The sequence below is a fragment of the Impatiens glandulifera genome, chromosome 7 (genome assembly GCF_907164915.1).
Source record: "Impatiens glandulifera chromosome 7, dImpGla2.1, whole genome shotgun sequence".
Taxonomy (NCBI): Eukaryota; Viridiplantae; Streptophyta; class Magnoliopsida; order Ericales; family Balsaminaceae; genus Impatiens; species Impatiens glandulifera.
Window position 1 is genome coordinate 39,535,843 of NC_061868.1, and position 6,018 is coordinate 39,541,860.

Consider the following 6,018-nt stretch of genomic DNA (forward strand, 5'->3'; position numbering starts at 1 on the left):
TTTCACCTGACCTGCTTGCAAAATAGGTTTAGGGTTAGGGTTTGAAAGAAATGAAGATAGTGTAAATCGATTTAGGTTTAGGGTTTGAAAGAAATGAAGATCGTGCAAATCGATTTAGGTTAGACCGCCGCCCCGCCGCCTCTGCCTCCGTCGTCTCCGTCGTGAAAGAGAGAGCAAGAGAAGAGAGAGAAAGAAAATGAAAAAATTATAGTATTTATACTAAACCTAATTCACTTAGCGAAACGCTAAGTCCCTTAGCGTTTCGCTACAAGGGTAATTTCGTCAAAAAAAAATAAAAATACCACGAACGCAATTTAATTAGTAAATCACCACCAGATCAAATAACCTCATCTTTGAGGTTATTTAATCAAATTTCAACATATTATTTTTCAAAACACTAATAAGAATGGACCATAATTTTTCATTTACATTTTTACAAGTACACTAAATTCAGAAAATTTGACATATTAAACAACAGTAAAATCATAAAACAAAATGCTTGAAGAACACATTTAACTAATTTAATTTTATTCATTAGGTGACAATTACATCAATCAATATTACACAATTTCTCACTAAAATCTTATTTCATCTTAATTTAACCGTACATTATTTGAAAAACAAAAATCTTTACTGCCTTGAGGTCCACAGGCATGTTTAGCTTTCGAAGGATTGTATTCATGGAAATATTGCAGAAGCTCCGGATTTCCCATGCCTATCCACTTCTCATCTCATCTCATGCATCATCTATTCCTTTGTCTGTCATCCAAACCTTCATCGTCGTCATCCCCCTCTACGAGCTTGAAATTAGTACCTGTGGAGACGATGCACACTTCATTTGTCCATAGGAACAAGCAAAGGTTGAAGATCTGATGGTAGATTCTCCTGAGTTCTGCTTTTCCTAGCAGTTACTGTTCCATCAAATCAACAATCAGTAAAGACCAAGAAAAAAATTAATTAATCAAGCAGAAAATGATGAAAAAATGATGAAAAGATATGAACATAAAATCTGAAATAGATTTAAGATTGGGCTGCTGAATACCTCATCCACCAAAGCTGGAAGTTTTTATATAAACCATCATAGACGTAAACTTCTTTAGAAGAAGTTACGCTTACATGGTATTTGAATCTTCGCATAACGAAAAGAAGAAGATGGTGAGAGATCAAAATTGGTTCAGTACAAATTATGATGAAACAGAATAAGAATAAATAGGAGAAGAAGGAGGCAGCCGTCGGAAAAAACAAGAAAAACATAACTAGGGTTATTGTGAATCTTCATTTTGGGCCTTCTTTTTTGGCCTATCTGTGTTTTAATAAATAAATAAATCATAAGTATCAAATATATTTTATCCAATACTTTTTTTTTAAAATTTTACAATTTTATCTCAATAATTTATTAAAAGTTAATATTAAACTCAATCTTATAATAAATAAATAAATAAATACAAATTTTATACTTCACATTAAATTTATCAATAAAATTCTAAAGTAAATATCCATTATTTAAAAAATAAAATATTTTTAATTTTAAAACAGTGTAACAAACTTTGTATAAAGATTGAGTTAAAAAAAATAAGTAAAATAATATCTATTAAGGTATTTAAAAGTGGTTCATAATAAAGTAAATTTCATAGTTTGAGTTCTCCAATGTGAAAACTGTAGAATGGAAATTAAATATTCTAAAGTTATAAATAAAAACAGAAAAAATAATATATATATATAATAATGCTTAAGTTTAAAAAATTCTAGCTTAGCCGGTCATGGTGCACGACCCACTTTATGAGACAATACGAATCAGTTAAAGAATTCGTTAACCCACAAGTCATACCAACGGATTATGAAATAATATGAAGAGTCAACAACTAAAAAATTAAATTAAAAGAATTGAAAAGTCTTTTTTAAATTATTAGTCTCCATATTTACTAAATTTATTTTAAAAATAAAATTTTATTTTTAATTAAAATATATATTTTATTTTCTCTCCTTATTTATTATATACACCATTATTTTAACTTTTTTTAATTTAATATAATTATATATTAAATTTTAAAAATATTTTTACTTTAGTATTTAATTAAAAATTCTAAATAATTTTATAACTTATATAATTAATTAATTTTCTTTTATTCATTAAATCTTTTATCTATTATTCCATTATTGTAACCTTATTTTTATTAAAATTTAATTATTCGTATAAACTAATAAAAGTTCATCTAAACTTACATGCTATTAAAAATTGGCTCATCTCTAGTAACTATGGTTATTTTTTAAAAAATTAATATTTATTTTTTTACTCTCCTTCTTTTTTATTAATTAATTAATAAAAAAGAAGAGAAAAAATGAATAATTAATTAATAAATTTTTAATTTTTAAAAAACAATTAACCATTTCACTAACCTAGTTTAAATGAGTAAATTTTGGATGGTATAAGAACTTTTATTAATTGATTCGTAGTTAGTTGTAAAAGTACCTATGTCTAAATCTAAATGAATTTTGTTTTAATATAATTATATATTAAATTTTAAAAATATTTTTTATTTTAAATTTCCAAATTATTTATTAAAAAATTATTCTTATATATTCTTTTTCATATTTATTATTTATACAATTAATTAATTTTTTATTTATTATATATATTATTTATTAACAATGATTAAATATATATATATATATATATATATATATATAATTTTAAAATAAAATCAATAATCACATGTGAGCTGGTGTTACAATACAATATTAGTAGGTTAAAAATTTATTTTAATAGTTATTTTTAAATTAAAAATTAAACTATATTTTTATTAACTATTATAATATTATCTTTGAAAGATAATATAATAGTATGTATGAGTCAAAATTTGAGGGATGAAAATTATGGTTTAAATTGAGAGAGTGTTAATGACAAGATTAATAATATTAGATGTCGATTGGGAAAGTCAAAAGTAAAGATATGATCGGTAAAAAATGCTCAAAGTGAATTCTAATGAAAAATAATTAGATATTGTTTAAATTTTAAAATGAGGTCACAAAAAAGTTAAGTTTATTTGGATGAATTATTGGTTTTTTTAGATTAAAAATTTAACTATATTTTTTTAAATCATATTATTACTATTATTTTTTATAAAATGATAATATATTTTATAATAAAAATTATTAATTAACTAATATCTTAAAGAACTCAAATATTAATAATGAGTGAGGGTAAAATGTCGCTACAAAATGAATAAAGTGAAATAACAAAATTAATAATGAAATATGGTAAAAGTCCGTACAAAATGTTCTGAGATAACAAAATTAATAATATGGTGAATTGGAGAATATTTGAAGTAAAATTACAAAATTAGTAGGTTGAAATTTAATTTGGGTGACAAAAAATGATCAATTAATTTTTAAATATGAATGAATATTATTTAAAAAAAATTGACTATTTTTTTAATAGATATTTTATATATATTTTAATTATTATTTTGATTATCAATCAATAATAAACTGTTATTGGAATTTTTTAAAGAATAGAATAAAAGTTAAACAATTATGTACAAGAAAGGAATTTTGTTCAAATATTATTTTGGCAAATTTCAAATTAAAAAAATGAAAAATGAAAATTAAATCAATAAAACTAAAAAAACTAAATTTTGAATAAAAATATTGATTATATTTACAAAATTTTATTTTAGTTGTCCATGAACAAAATTACTATAAAGAATATAATAAATATGAGATTAGATTATTTCACATCATATTAAAAAAATGGAAAAAGTAAAAGAATAACATATACATTATTCAAATTTCTCAAACTTATATATTTTATATAATTAATGTCTATCAATTATGATATTATGAAATTAATGTCAAACACAATATAATGGTAAAATTTATGTTTAAATAATTATTAATTTTTTATAATTCATGTGTAAAGTTATAAATTAAAAAAATAAAACTTAAATATGTTATCTTTTTATATAACAAAATTTAATAAATGTTAAATTTTATGTTAACTCTATTTTATTAAGCATTTTTAAACTATTGAATATATGGAATCATTGATATATTATATATTGTGATTCAAATTTTTTAAATATTTTTTTGTTTATAATTTATCGTAATTATTTTGCTTATATATTTGTCAGTTTATATTGTACAGGAAATTCTTCTAGTAATAATTGTAATACTTAAAAAAAAGATAAAATGTTACTAGTTCAATTTTTATTAAAAATATTTTTAATTAAAGTAGAGAAAAACATAAATAAGAGATGGTGACTGAAATTGTTTTTCTATGTATTTTATTAGTATATGGGAGATTTCTTTTAATTTTATGACTTTTTTAATTTGTTGTTATTTGTTAATTTAACATGGGGGGGTTTTTCTTTAAATGTTTTGCTATGAATTAATTAATAAAAATATGAAATGTTATTATTCCTTGTAAGGTTTTTTAATTGGTAAACATAATTTTAACCCTGATTTTATTTATATTGTGGTCTAGTTGTGATTGTTATTAATTTTTAAAAGTCATATGTGGCTTGTATAGCAAATAAAATTAAAATATTTAAGATATACGATAATAATTAAATAGTTTATTTGTTAAAAAATAATATTTAATTTATCTAAAATTAAAATCATAAAAAAATATCAAAAAAACATTGTTTTATTTGTATTTTTACATAAAAATAAATTCTTTATAATTCAGTCACATATTGTATATAAATAAAATTAAAAATATTTTTATTTCTTATTTTAATAATATCATAAAGTACTAATAAAATAGTTAAATTTTAAGGTGGAGTGAATGTAATGTATTTAGGTTAAGTGTAATTTCTAATTTGAAAAAAAATAGTAGATTAATTATATTTTTTATTATTATACAAATAAACAAAAATAATTGAGGTTAATTCTATTTTATATTATTTTATAAATAAACATAATTTATAGGATAAATAAATAATGAACCGACTAGTGATAAGAAGGTTCAAATAATAAACATAATTGTTTTGCTAAAATGTTCCTAATATTTAGGTAATTTGGAATAATATTATCACACATATTCTTAAGATTTAATAATTTGGTTTGAACAAAAGATATATATTTAATATAAAAAATATTATTTTATTATTTGAGCAAAAGATCAAAATATACTTAATAATAATAATACTTTAATATTTTAAATCATTTATTTAATGAGATTGAAGAAAATATAATTGATGGGACGATAATTAGTTTAAATAATCTTAAATAAAATTCACTTATGCCTCTACTATTTGGATTAGTGGTGTGAAAGTGTCAAAAATGTTTTTATAAAATTAATTATAATATTCAAAATAATTATAAATTTATTCAATAAATAACATGAAAAAATATATAACAAAAAAATGTTTTATTTAAAATTTAATAATTAAGAATATTAATAAATGATAAAAAAAAATATAACAATATTAGTTTTCTTTAAAACAAAATTAAAAAATTAATACCGTACAAAAAATAAAATTAAGTTACAATCATAAAAATTACAAATATATATAGTTGATTATTTGGAAATATATATTATATAATTATACCACATAATAAACTAATAATTTTAAATGTATATAATTTATAATAACTAATAATTATAAATGTATATAATTTATAAACTTTTTTTTATATAAAATCAAATAAATAAACTTATGGCGAGACTTGGGATTTGATAATTTAATAATTTCTTTTAATAATAATATTTTATTTAACCAAAAACAAAATCATAATATATCCAGAAATTATAAAGAACTGTCTCAACTTTTTGAAATAATATATATAATTTATAATTTTAATATATTTTATAATTCATACTAATAACATATACAATTATAATTTTACCCCACTTAATAAGTTATATTATTTATACAAATTGTATATTTTATTTTAATAAACGGATTCAAATAATAGTAATATTTAAATTAGGAAAAAAATTAGGAAAAAATCCTCCTATATATTATGTTTTTAATTATGACAATATCCTATATATATTTCTCTTATGGTCACTAT

The 6,018-nt window shown here is 19.7% G+C and overlaps 1 long non-coding RNA gene across 1 annotated transcript; it reads right to left on the reverse strand.

Moving 5' to 3' along the window:
- Window positions 1–502: 502 nt before the first annotated feature.
- LOC124944483 lies at window positions 503–1,184 on the reverse strand. The gene is made up of 2 exons (XR_007099900.1): window positions 1,043–1,184; window positions 503–911 (listed from the first exon to the last, which is right to left on the reverse strand). It is a non-coding gene; the product is annotated as an uncharacterized LOC124944483 (long non-coding RNA).
- Between the last annotated feature and the right edge of the window lie 4,834 nt (window positions 1,185–6,018).